We start from the raw sequence: 15,381 nt of genomic DNA on the forward strand, positions 1-15,381 counted from the left end.
ATGTTTCATAAAGTGGCTAATATTACAGTGCAATATTACAAATGTAGTGCAAGTTTACAGTGAGGTAATTGTATGTACAAACAATTCTACCAGGAGCACTTGATGGACTGATTGAGTGCATTTAGAGCTCTTGGGATGAAACTGTTTCTATACCACGAGGTCCCTACAGGAAAAGCATTTGTTGTATAGAAGCAGTTCAAAAAGACTGTGCATGGCTGAGGCACCGTATGCTAGATGCTGTGTTCTGATAATCCTCTTTCTGATCAGCTGCCGTAGAGCTGTGATTCTACACTCAGATACAGTGGGTTAAAATATTCTGAGTGGTGCACTGAGATTAACAGCAGTAAAGAAGCTATGGTATTTGGAATAGTTCGGCCATTTCGTGATCCATTATATTGTTATAGGTTGATTACAATCAGATGCCTTAAGCTAACAAAAAATATGCAGTTAATTTCAGTGTATTTGATAAAGCTGCGTCAGGGATGTGAATCTAAAAAAATAAAGGGAAACCACACAGGAACAATAGCACTGCTTTGACATTGGGTGCCGCTGGTTTGCAAAACCAAGTCAAAAACTTGCATACACAATGGACTGAGATGGTGCCAAGTTTAGTTTTTATAAATCGCGATGTGAGTATGGAAACTGACGTACGCAACATTTTTGTGCATACGCACTGTTTATACATGAGCCCCTGATCTTTTTTCTTTTGCTGCTGTTTCCTCTGAGTATGTGTCTTTCTCCTGGTGGTCATAACAGTACTATGGTTTTTCTCCCAAATTCATAAAGAATTGGTGATTCTAAATATCTCTCTGTCACTGAATACAAATATGTGCCCTAAAATAGAGTAACAGCCAGTAGGTTTCAGAAATGGAAAAAGAGGATTTGAGAATGAGGTGCTAAGTATGTAGTTAGTGAAAATTAGACTTTTTTTTCAGTGCAATAAAAATGAACTTATTCTATATTTAGAACAGAAGTGTGTTTATGTGTGTACTCCAGTGTGTGCAGTGTGTCTCTTTTCTTCTACTAAAATAAAACTGCTGAATGTGCAGTTTTTCATTGTCCTTTGACTTGCTATACTGGAAAAAACAACAACATTTTTGCCTTTGTTGTCAAGTACTATTATAAAATTTCTTTATATTTTCAGATTCAGATTAATAAAATTAGTATGATTTTAAATGGACCCTGACATGATCCTCTGTAGGTGTTTGTGTGAGACTGGCACTGGATCAGTGCTCCGTCCACAGTTGATCACTGCATGTAAATATTAGGGGCTTTAGGCAGCTTAGTATATAATCATAAGGATAAGATCCCATAATACAAGAATGAATTCATAGTTAGTTAGCAATCATAATAAGGTATCTACATGCTTAACATTAATGCTAATTGTATACTCGTGAGGCCTGCAGCCTGAGAATACCTAATGTTGCCCCCGGCTGCACTAACTTTTTGCTGCCAGCTTTAAACTATTATATCGCCAGGAACTGGCAGTGAGGTCAAAGGAAATAACAGGCTGAGCTATGGGCAAACATTTATGTCAATAATTACCATGACACAATACACTGCTGATTGCTGGGCAGGGACTTTCTGGGCCTCTAAAGACAGGCACAAACTTTGAACTAGGACAGATTGCGACATCAATGTCTAGAAAGAGGCAGGCTTTATACGTGTCCAGTTTATACCCTCAGTGAAACATGTGCTTACTAAATACCTGAAATTCAGCAGGATGAGGCACTGTATAGTGGTGAGTGGGTTAAGTCTTCAAGGAGCATGGCTGAATGCTCAATTTTAAGTTACGAATGTTTATAATTTGGCTAGGAAAAAGTAATAAAAAATAATATATAATACATTACAACTTGTTTGTCTACTTTAACATAAAAGTTAAACAATTTACATGATAAACAGATGCAATGATGCCGCTTGCATAGAGTCTACATGTCCGTGTGGGTTTCCTCCTGGTGCTCTACCTTGTGTGCAACGCTTGCTAGAATAGCCTTCAGGTTTCCTGCTCAGGGTATGTGGGTTTGGAAAATGGGTGGATAGAATAGAAACAGTCTTTTGCAGCTTAATGAATCCACAGCAATGGCACCCACTATAGATTCAGGGAAATGAGGTACCGAAAGAGTGACATTGCTCAACATTCAAACTGATGTCATCAGGCCCAAAAGTCTTGACAGTGCAGAGCTTCTCCACTTCTCTTCTCTGTTCTGATCAGGGGAAAAAGTCACCCTGAGAAGGGAACTGGGGAAGTAGGTCTTAGTTGGGAATTGCAGGCAAGTGAAGAATTAAGTGGGGGGCGTCAGAAAGGGATAGTCTGCCCTGTGATGAGGTGCTTTGCCACCTGAAAGAACAATAGGCTTTTACGTTTGTTTCACAACACAGGGATTTGTTCAGGGGAGCAGTTGAAAGCAGTGTTTGGCATGAGGAAGCCTCGGCGGCAGTCCATCCCGGGAGTGTGCTTTTGGCAGAGAGACCATCTTTCCTTATGGTCCTCTCTTCTACAGCCATTCTAGATTTTCAGTTATCAAAAGAATCATAATCCTGCATTTTAATTCTGCCAGTGTTATACTCCCTCTCTTTGTCCTCCATACAATGCTGGTCAGAAGTTAAATCACTTTTCTCTACCTTTCTCTGGAATGGTAAGAGTCCTTCCTGATTAAGAAGTTTGCTTGCCTTTGATGACAATTCTTTTTGAAAAAACATTCTCTGTGTGCCATTACTTTTAGATTTTGTATTATTTCATTTGTTGAACAATTTTGCTAAATAAAAATATGTAATTTGTTTTATTCCTTTAAAAAAAACTATAGTGCTTGATGCAGCCCGATATGCAGTCCTAAAATTATAAATAATGAGGCAATTACTTGTTCCTGCTTTTTAATGGTGAAAAGCAAGATGCTTTAACTAACACTAAATAAGTATTTCACAGTATAATACCCTGAACTGGATTAAGCCAATCAAACAATGGATTAATGGAAGGACAATCAACAATGTAGCAGACACAGTCACACTTAAAGAATATGCCAGGATGGAAAACATTGAAAGTATCCTGACAAGAAGTGTTACTGCCTGGATTGGAATCAGCCCACAGCAAGGCTCTGCAGAGAATGGTGAATGCGCCATTTATTTATTTGGCCAATGCTTTTCCCTAAACCGACATTTGAGAGAGAATTGGTTACATTTCTTTTGTTTTTCCAATTGGAGCAAAGGTGGGTGAAGTGACTTACTCAGGGTCACACAGTGTCAGTAGTAGATATGAACCCACAACCTCATGGTTTGATGTCCAAAGCCTTACCCACTGTGCCATACTGCCTGCCAATGCACATCACTGGGTGTGTACTCCTTAACTTCTAGGACATCTACACCAAGTGGTGTCGGACCAGGGCAAAGAAATTAATCAGAGATAAGAGCCATCCCAAAAATGGCCTTCTTTCTTTACTATGGTCATGGAAATGCTACAACTGGCTTTAAATCTCTATTATTGATTGTTGATATTTATAAAGTCATGTTTATTGTTATTTTACTTTTATTATTCTTGTTAAAGGTACAGTCATTACACTTAAGCAACTAACCATTTTACTACAAATTGTACTGTATGTATAAGTTGCATGTTACAAACAAAAGTGGATTTGAGAATATACCGTTTTACCCAAATCAATGTAATGAACTACAATAAACAACCCAAAGACTGAATCCACTTATGTGATTTATTCCACTCTTGCATTTTGCTCTGTACTTGTACTATTACTACTGTACAACTGTATTGTATTCCTGAGGTGGCAATAATAGATTGGCCATCTAGATCTGTGAAGATTACTTATGTTCTGTTTGGTATATTGTATTTACCTCATTTTTTAACACCCATTGCGCGCCCAAACTACCTGGAAAAGTGGTCTCTCTCTGCGTTGCCTTTCTCAAGATTTCTTACATTTTTCCCTTCAAGGGTTGTTTTTCGGGGAGTTTTTTCTTGTCTTTTTAGGGAGCCAAGGCTGGGGAGCTTTCAAAAAACAGCCTGTTAAAGCCCATTGCAGTACTCCTTGTGTGATTTGGGCTATACAAAAAATGTTTGTTGTTGACTCTATTTGTCTCCATCTGAATATCATCAAATTTTTTATTTAGATATGTACATTTGAAGAATCTAGGGAAAAACTGATGAGCAGCCGAACACAAAAGACATATTTTGTCCAGAAGAAAATTCTGAACTAAGCACCACAAATATCAATCTTCTTCAAGCCACAGACCTTAAATACAATGCAGGAATATTCAGTTTTTTATCTATTCACCCGCTTTTCACTCTGTACTTCTTATTCCAAGTGCTATACTTGAAATATGTTCAGGGAATCCTCATCTGATTGATATGTGTTGGATATACCAAGTATATCCCAAGTATCCAAATACCAAGTTTGAAGGCATGAGTGAACAAAGTTATTTCAAGAATCCCAGGAAAGTCAACATGGCAATTTTCCAGGTCAATTAAGACAATTCTGCGAATTTCTCAGGGTGGCTTATATGTGAACAAAATTAGAATGGTGGCAGGTAAAACTTGAAAAATGTCACTGAGATTTCATATAAGACACATTAATGTTCATATAAGTGAACCAATCATAACAGATTCAACAATGATGAATGAAAGACTAGCCTTTTCTTATGTCTTAAGGCAAGCTATTTAAAAAGTAGCAGATTCTGAAATTATAAAATAAAAGATAGCTACTCTGTGTCCAAGCTAAAAAAATGGAACTTGTTAGGTCCAATTACTACTCAATGTGGGCTTGCAACGCCTACAGATACACAGAATTAGTATGACACCCAACCATTATTATTTGAAAATCTAGGGGGCTATGCCCCCTGCTCGCTTCACTCGCCCACCACCGTGTTTGGTTTACCGGATATACAATACAATACAATTTATTTTTTGTATAGCCCAAAATCATACAAGAAGTGTAACAATGGGCTTTAACAGACCCCGCCTCCTGACAGCCCCCAGCCTTGACCCTCTAAGAAGACCAGAAAAAACTCCCAAAAAATCAAAGAAATCTTGGGAAAGGCAGTTCAAAGAGAGACCCCTTTCCAGGTAGGTTGGGCGAGCAGTGGGTGTCAAAAAGAAGGGGGTCAATACAATACAGTACAATACACAGAACAGAACAAATCCTCAATACAGTATAAAAATAAAAATTTGAGAAGTACAGAGTAGAAATTCACATAATATGATATGGATTTGTTTTAAGTTCTGGAGACCTCATTCATCAAGCTGCCTCCCCCATTTGACCATTCCACATCTGAAATAGCGCTAATCCAATGAAAGGACCTCTCTTTCCCACAATTCCTGCGGTCCTCCATCCGGGATGACTTTACCTTAGGCAGGCAATATACAATTTAAAGAGATTGTTATTTTCTTGGGAATTGTTACATATGTATTATTTTCTCTTTTACTTTAAAAACATTTGTAAAAACAATATTTGTCCTTTATTTTCAGCCCAATGCATGGTTACATCTCTTTCTTGCAGGATGTATAACGCTGCTCGTGTTGTGAAGGGGAGGCGTGGGTGAACGCACGCTAAGGATATGCCGTTGCATTATCGTTGTCTTTCTGCTGCTGGCGAGCTGCACGTTTTGCTTGTCTCTTGTCGTTGTTTTAAGAGCTGGGAGCACATGATGCTTGTCTGACAGATGCAATCCAACAACTGCTAGGGTTAGATGTCTGTGGAGTTGTTTTTAATGATGGCTCACCAACTGGTCTCGTGTGACGTTGTAATAACAATACTGGTCTTTTATTAACGACCCCGGGCGTGGTCAAATTCTTTCTTACTGGACGTATAACGCTGTTCGCACGCTGTGTGTGTGTCGGGGGTTGGGTTAATGGGGGCTGCTGTCGCGCTGCCCTTCGATCTTTTTAAAGCCATTAGAGCCACTGTCCTTTTTCCTACTTTGTGTCTCTGCTGCTCGCGTTGTGATCGCTTCTCCATCATCATAAATATACACCTGACCGAGTTGTGCTTTCTTTGAAATTAAACTTGTCATTGCTTTAACTGTTGCGGGTCGACAGATTCTCATAGTATATGTTCCATTATTGTGTAAATCTACGTTTTGTGCATTGAATGATGTGCACTGAGACACCTGTATCTGTGTGTGCTCCTTCCCTTTACACTACGTTTTTTTTTTATTGCCCATTCTCTTTCGTCTTTTATTTGTCTTTCATGATCTTAATGTGAAGATCACGTATCGTCTACTAGTCATTCATTCCACAGGATTTTTTTTTATAATAGAGAGATGTATATTTTTATATAGAAAAAACACAGTGATCATTAGTTGGTCTCTTGTGCACCTTTAGAATCCCAGCCCACTGTCCTGGTATATGTGGCCAAACAAATTTTGTGATGATTAACCAAGGAATTTGCTGGGTTGTATGTGTGACATTGTTTAATGTCTCCTATGCACTGTTATCAAAGATACACTCCAGCTACCACACAGTAAAACTGGACTAAGCAAGCTCAGTAAATGGATAGATCAAAAATAAGAATGTTAATAAAAAGAACATAATTACCGTACATTAATTTTCTCTACAGGCCGGTAATGCTTCATATACAATGTTTTGCTCTGCAAGAAAATTACAACTGACTAAATTTCAAAAGAACGATACTACATTATTGCTTTCAAAAAGTAAATATATCTAATATATAAAGCAGAGTCGATGTGTGTATGTATGTTTGTTTGTCCGCCATACAAATCTGCACTGGGCGTCCGATCGGCACCAAACTGGGGATGGGGCTCCTTTGTGACCAGGAGAAGGTCATGGGGTATGTTTGGTTGTGAAATATGGTCATGGTAAAGCGCAGGGCACCTTTTCACCGATACAACATTCGGCACACATCCCCGTACTTATCATCGACAAGATGGCCGCACGTTGCAACAGATGTTCACCGCAGCGCCTTCTAGCGGCAGCTTTGGTCTCTGTGCGTCGCTCTTTACCCATGTTTCTTTTAATTGCCAAGAGATGGCGGAAGTATCAAAGTATTAGAAGGCCCACTGCTTTGATTGGGTGAATGGGAACTGCTGTATTGATGTAAAAAATGAACGACCCAGTGCACGTGACCGGCTCACACACCCACGTTTCTGTGGGTCACACTCCCACACACACTGATAGTGCTTTATTTCACCAGCCAACGTTCATTATATGCAAGCACGTTTGAACAGAGACTCGCCTTAAAAACACAACATCCTTCCCCGACCATTTTCCCACTGAAGGTCCACTTCAGATGCCACAACAAAGTCTATTTCAAGGGCGTCTGAAACACCACAGCAGACACAATCCAGAGTGGGGGAACTTATAATAAAATGTCAATCAGAGAACTGTTTGTTCTATTTCTATGTTCTGCTTCTTTCATTTGTAAAATTCTCCGGTTATATATTCCCGGGCAACACCGGGTACTCCTGCTAGTCTTTATATATAATACGCTACCATGGCTATTCGTTTGTCTGTCCAGGATTTTAAATCACCTGTAGTTTGCAAACCATTTGACCTATTGACCTGATAAAGTATCTATCTATCTATCTATCTATCTATCAAATTTGGTACACATATACTACTTGACATCTACTATCCGCTTTCAGGGTGATGATTGACCTCCAAGATTATTCTTCTTCTTATTTTTATTTTATTTCATTGTAGAATCTTCTCTCAGCAGCAGTCAGCAGGGTGGCTGTGCAGCACATGCATACGGGCGCCGTTCTCATCCCTACCACCTTCGCCATTACTTCCCCTACCTCTTTAATCAGTTTTAATGCGAAAAGATGCCAATGAATGAAGAGAAGAAATGGGCCGCTAGGATGGAGAAAAGAAGAGATTCTCAGGAAGCAGCAAGCACATCAACCTCTGAACAAACAAATGCTAAACATACAGAGAAAGAGTATGAAAACTATGAATGCTGTGTATTTACTGCACGGTTTCGTGCAGTGCGCTGTTACTGGTATATATATATATATATACAGATATATATATATACAGTAGAGTCTTGCTTATTCGACATAAACGGGCCGGTGAGCAAAAATGTCGGATAATGGGAGGTGTTAAGAAAAAGCCTATTAAACGTCAAACTATGTTATAATTTAAAACATTACTAACCTAATATAGTGACCTGGTTCATGAAAGTCTCAGAACACGTACAAATCAGGTTATGACCAAAACGTTCGCCAAACTTTTGCCTCTGTTCATGACCACACACTTGGTATAGGAACAAACCAGTTTCCCTTTCGGTTTGTGTGCGCTGATGATTTCCGCACATATTCAGTCTTTCCCTGTGCATTCTCCTATCTGTCACAACATATATATATATATATATACTGTTCTTTGTTGTTTGAAGTAGTTTCAAAGGTTTCTAAAAGTTAGAATAGAGAGTATTTTTGTGGCAATGAAGAATTGAACAAGAAGAACAAGCCTAATGGGATTTAAAGTAGTTGACTGGGAAATGAAAGTGAAAAACGTACGTTGCAGAAGCAGAGTTGTTTTAACAGGCTGTCTGTAGTTGAAACTTCTAATATCTGGTCTGGAAAGTACAGTTGGCCCTTGCGGTAAATGGGTTTACAATATATGAATCCGCCACTTTGCAAGTTTGACATTAATAATTAAATGTGAATTATTTTGCGAGTTTTGCAACCTACTGCAGAAAAACACAGATGATGTGCCTAACCAAAAAAGTCTAGTAAGTCATAAATGCTAAAAGTACAGTATATGCAATATTAATTTACAAACATATATGCACAAATTTATTATAAGTTAAAATTTGTAAAAAGTTAACAGTTCACTAAAGATCTGTGGTACTATGCACTTTGTTTGTGCCATGCATCATGGTCTTAGTTGTACACAATCAGCTGTAATCATGCTGTATGTATATTGCCACTAACGTAATCCTATTGCAAGTTTAACCCAAAGCTAGGATAATGAGCAGACCTACCCAGTGTGTTTCACAAGGCAAGCAATGATGTCACACTTATCAATGACACTGGGCACACATTTGAAATGGTGCCATTACCACAAATTTTACAGCTACCAGCATGTCTAAAATACACAAATGGAGGTGATGATGTGCTCAAACTAATGATTACAAAGTAACAGAAATCAAAAGAACAAAACACATATCAAACTCAGTTTAGTAGTTTAAACTTTCCTTGTTTTTAATAAGTGGAATAAAGGCCTCTCATATAATGTTCTTTGAATGTTACACAGCTGTGAATTGAGCACACTGGAGAATATTAGGAGTTCTGAAGATCATAACAGCAATTTTGTGCATACTGAATTAGTGACAAAACATGATTGTAAAATGTTCAATATACTGATCTTTAGTATTGTTCTTCTTAGGAGGCAAAATTGCTTATAGTTAGTTTACAGCCACATCAAAGACCTTACAAAGTCTATTGCAGAACACTATACAGTAATCCCTCCTCGATCGTGGGGGTTGCGTTCCAGAACCCCCCGCGATAGGTGAGAATCTGCGAAGTAGAAACCATATGTTTGTATGGTTAGTTTTATATATTTTAAGCTTTTATAAACTCTCCCACACTGTTAACATTATTAGAGCCCTCTAGACATGAAATAACACCCCTTAGTCAAAAGTTTAAACTGTGCTCCATGACAAGACAGAGATGACAGTTCTTTCTCACAATTAAAAGAATTCAAACATATCCTCCTTTTCAAAGAATGCGTGTCATGAGCAGAGAATGTCAGAGAGAGAGCGCGCGCGAGAGAAAAGCAAACAAACAAAAATCAATACGTGCTTTTAAGTATGCCGAAGCACCACGATAAAGCGGCATTTTTTGAGGAGTGTCCGTATCCTATAGGCAAACAGCCACTGTGTAAACAACCCCTCTGCACACACCCCCTCCGTCAGGCAGACAGAATGAGAGAGACAAATAAAAGCAAACAATCAAGCTCCGCGCGGGAAGCACATCGTATATCATTGAGGAGTTTTAGTTAATATGTAATACAGTACGTGCCCTGATTGGGTAGCTTCTCAGCCATCTGCCAATAGTGTCCCTTGTATGAAATCAACTGGGCAAACCAACTGAAGAAGCATGTAGCATAAATTAAAAGACACATTGTCCGCAGAAATCCGCGAACCAGCGAAAAATCCGTGATATATACTTAGATATGCTTACATTTAAAATCCGCGATGGAGTGAAGCCGTGAAAGTCGAAGTGCGATATAGCGAGGGATCACTGTACATCCCTTGATAACCGCCATACTAAGTTCTCTGTTTGTTTTCTTCAACAGAGATTCAAAGATACTTTTCAAAGAAAAACAGAAGAAGCTAAGCTTATTCTCAGCCTTGGCAGTTTTTATTGGCTACACTCAATATACAATGTGCTGCATTTTTAAGAAACATGATGCATTCTTCTATGGAGGTGTGAATGAGAGGCATAAGCAGAATTGAATTTACCAGTGTGAAACAGATTTACATGTCTACCCAGCTGTGGAGAAGAACACAGGTAAACATGAAAGTCAGTACAAGGCCTTAGAAGACAATAGTCCTCGTTTTTCACACCAAAAAAATGTTACGTTTTGAAATTGTGAAAATGCTTGTGGAATTTTACTGTTGGTTTTGCAAAACTGTATGCGAGTTGAAACCGACTTCCAGCACTAAGCCATGGCACACACATGCGCATGGGAGATGGTTTACAGGCTCAAATAGTGTCATTTCTCAGCTGTACCAGGGGTTGTGTGGAAGTGAAAAATACGCTGAAGATTGTCACTTTATATGAAGGCTCTAGGAGTCAAAGGATTGGCAAACAGAGTAATTAGCTTTATTGCAATAAAACAATAACACGGACTCAACCCAATTAGGCTAAACTGAGCTGAGCCTCAAACAGGCCAAAAATCACAGTTTATATAATAATTTCTTATCATCCTGACCTCGCTCAAAACAGCTCATTCTGCAGCTGACCTGTCAAAAAAAAGTGTTTTATGGGAACCACGGTTAATTTTATTTTCTGTTATTTGTCTTTATTTTTCTGCTTCGTTTATTATTTAGTCGGCCTTGAGTTTGCAGATGTTCCCCTCTTCCACCTTTGGGCTCTCTTATCTTATCATTCCCCTTCCTTGGTCTTCGAGCTAATAAGCTATTGGTGGCTAGAGCTAAGCTTTAATTAAAAAAGAAATATGGTTTGTGCCTTTATTTAACTATTTGCTTAGCATGCCTGACTTGCATTAATACTTGCACTAAGGCTAATGTTTAAAAGTTTTTCTATATTTATTTATGCTAATACATGAATATACTAATTTTATTTTCCATAGTTGGTGCTGCCTTCTAATGCTCCCTCCTCTTGTCCATCTGCAGACTGAGTGAAGGCCGTATCTCTCAGTAGCACCACCTCTGATCCACCCACTGATGACATCACCTATGACACCCTCTAATCATGTCCTATCCGGTCCAGAGCCCATCTCTACAGACATTACTTACTTTTCTGGCCTCTTCCTACTTGTGCAATATATAAACCACAGACCTGTTAGTCAATTCCATTTTGAACTCCATTTGTAAAGACGTGTTTCTGTTTTACTGCTTGATTTTTCAGTATATGGGGTGGCCATCCCCAAACCTTTTTCTGCCTCCAACAATTTCTTATCACAGCTGATAAAGGAGGAAAACAGTAACTGATATGCAGAGCCTGAACACTTCTGTGTGGCTGGGCAATCTCTGCTTATGTCATATACAACAACTGAGCACCAACACATAGTTCTGAAAAAAGACAAGGAAAAAAATACATATGGCAAAAAAAAGATATAATAAACTGAAAGATTATTAGAGCTTAAACATCAATAACCAAATTCACAAAATAATCTACAAACCAATTACACTTTAACAAAAATACTTAGATGGCATTTGACTTTCATATACAGGTACATTAGAGAAAAGCCAATTGTTTCTTGTATTATCAAGCTCCCTTTTATTTAAAGAGAACAGAAGAAAGCAGTACAAAACAAAATAAATCAAAGAAATATTTGAAAACAGGGCAAATACACATTCAGTACGTAGCCGAACCTGACAGTAAGCACATTTGCTCTTGGAGAGCCAAGAACAGATGCCATTTTGATTTGAAGGCTATATAGGCCAATACTAAATTATTTTGTTAAAAAAGTGAATTTATTGAAAATGTAGGTATGTGTGATGGGGTGGATGCATGCCAGCTTAACAAATACTTCTGTGGTTGTACTTACAGCAAGGCTTTCATTTTTCTGTGGCACAAGAAGGCTATAAAATTGCTTCTAGCAGTATGTCATATTGCCTCTGACAATAGAACATTTTGTATAAACTAGTTTATAATGTGTTGTTATTCTTTTTTGAAGAAATATTTAGGCATTTACTCAAATGAACAACTTTCTTTCTATTAGTTGTTGGCAACTGGCATGATCAAAATGTTGCAGCTCTATGGCTGTCACATGAATCAAGCAGATTGCAGGATGTACTCTGTCAGCATTGTTTTTCAGCAGTGCTGCATATTTATTATGGAACTCAGCTATATATAGTGGCTTTTGTTGCAAGGACTTCAATCAGATAAATATGTGTAATATATTTCTGTAGGAAGGAGCATTGTGAATCTTGTAGTAGGGCGTAAAGCCTGCTGGTTTCTTCAGACAAGAGAGTGAAGCTTCTCCTGTTGTGAGACTGTTGGATTACACACTACCATAAAATGCTTGTCTATTGAAAAGATTAGATTAACTCCCTGTTAGAAAGACACGAAGCATTATTAAAACTGTAGCCTTTTGAAACATTATATGAATGATTGTGAACATCGGTAACTTACTGTAGTTTTAGAAGGTATACTCTCAAAGAGCTTTTAAATGACATTTTCCTCAACTGGTTGTGTTAACTTTCTGGCTGCTGCCAGAATATGCAGATGATGCCAATGGTTTGCTCTCTGAAGAATCCACAATTTTTGTCCTGCAGTTTGTCAATACACCTACCTGAACCTATGGAGGATACTGAGAAATTAATGCATTTATTTCTAATTTTTAGGACTATTATTCTATTCTATTATTGGGACTGACTACTGCAATGCAACATTCACTTGCCACTCAAATCCTTCCTTATACAGCTTTCAGTTAATTCAAAATGCTGTTGCAAGAATTATTACAAGAACCATAAAGTACTAACACATAACTCCAGTTCTTAAGTCCTTACACGGGCTCACAGATAAGTTTAGGGTAAATTTCAAAATCCTCCTTTTAACATATAAAACCTTAAAATGGCCAAGGCCCTACTTACTTATTTGAACTTACCATTACTTTAAAATCTGAGATCACATTGACATCTCAAGATTCCAGACTGCTTATGATTCCAAGGAGTAATAAAATAACAGTGGGAGGCTGAGAATTTAGTTACAGGGTCCCAAAAGTGTGGAATAGTCTGCTAACTATTAGAAATGCACCTTCAGTCTCATCTTTTAAATGCAGGATGCTGCTGATTAGCCGTGCATACTGCATCTCGGTTGTTAGTCAGTAGTTCAAAAATATTAGAAATATGATATTTATAAACTGTAACTAACCCTCCAACATTCTGTTTCTCTTCTCTGTATCCTCATGCAGCACTTGATGCCATTGCTCTACTGCTAAGTTGTTTGCCTGCCATGGAAAATTCATCTATACTAATAAAAGGCAAAGCCCTCACTGACTGACTGACTCACTGACTCACTCATCACTAATTCTCCAACTTCCCGTGTAGGTAGAAGGCTGAAATTTGACAGGCTCATTCCTTACAGGTTACTTGCAAAAGTCAAGCAGGTGTCATTTCAAAATTCTACGCGTAACAGTCATAACTGAATCCTACTTACGTACATATATACGTGCATAGCCTGTAGTTCGGTCGCCGTGTGAGGTGGAGTTGCGTCCTCCATCACCACGCCTCCCACGTAGTTGGCTGCCTGCCTATATTGCGCCCCCCCATCCCCACGCCTCCCACGTAATTGACTGCCTGCCCATATATGGCCGTCTGTCAGCAGCAATCCAAGCTGTGAGAAAACAGTAAAAAGGAGGCGTGTCAGACGTTGTGGTACATTTTCTGATGCAGCTAGACGGAAACAACTTTGTGACACTGCCGCCAAATACTCGCAGAAAAATCCACTAGTTAATAGACACGCTGTTGCTAAATACTCACAGGCAAATCCACAAGTTCATAGAGACGCTGTCGCTAAATACTTGCGGGCTAATCCACAAGTTTATGGAGATGCTGCAGCTAAATATTCTCAGGCAAATCCACAAGTTAATATCAGGAATGCCTGTTAAACATCTTAGATTCACGAGTAGCGATTTGGGTGGTGAGATGTCTTTCGAGGTGATCACCATCGATCAAAGAACTGTCACTTACCGAGTGGTTTCCATGCCCGGAGATACCAACTACCTTTTACATTTTCTGTGTTACATATTGCACAACCATATCAGGCTCAATTTTGATATCCGGAGGAACATTGTGTCTTATGCATTAAATGACTGAGACAGGTTCAAGGTGTGGACTGATGACGGTACAGGAGATAATTATACTACACAGGGGCACTATAAGAGTGAAATGCTTAAGCCCTTCACCTATGTTTCTGCATGTGAGTTGATGGCTGCCGCTGAATTGTTTGGTTGTCGCTTTCAAGTGTACCGAAATAGCCTTTGGAGAACCACTAATGCCTCATAAACATCTTAGATTCACAGGTGATGATTTGAGTAGTGGACACTTTGATGTTTATGAATGTTTCAACTCTCAAAAGCTGGATGTGAAGTTATCGATGAAGCCGGTTGTATGCTTACAACGCTTGACAGATGCCGAATGTCACTTCAACACAAGTCCTGCAAATACTAACGTCATTGAAACAAACCATGAAACTCAAACTGATTATGACAGCAGCAATCCAAGCTGTGAGAAAACAGTAAAAAGGAGGTGTGTCTGACGTTGTAGTACATTTTCTGATGCAGCTAGACGGAAACAACTTTGTGACGCTGCTGCCGAATACTCGCAGAAAAATCCACACGTTAATGGACATGCTGTCACTAAATACGCGCAGGCAATTCTACAATTTAATAGAGACGCTGTCACTAAATACTCGCAGGCAAATCCACAACTTCATAGAGACGCTTTCACTAAATACTCGCAGGCGATTCCACAAGTTCATACCGGGAATGCCTGTTAAACATCTTAGATTCACGAGTAGCAATTTGGGTAGTGAATACTTCGATGAATGAAATCTGTCATCTTTACAACAGTTGACAAACACGGAATGTAACTTGAACACAACACGTCCTCCAAATATGAACCTGATTGAGAGAAATAATGATAAAATCCTTAATGACAGCAACACTCATAACAGTGACAAAACAATTACATTGGCAATCATGTTGCATTATTTTTAAAATGTTTC

The sequence above is a fragment of the Polypterus senegalus genome, chromosome 4 (assembly GCF_016835505.1).
Source record: "Polypterus senegalus isolate Bchr_013 chromosome 4, ASM1683550v1, whole genome shotgun sequence".
Classification (NCBI taxonomy): domain Eukaryota; kingdom Metazoa; phylum Chordata; class Cladistia; order Polypteriformes; family Polypteridae; genus Polypterus; species Polypterus senegalus.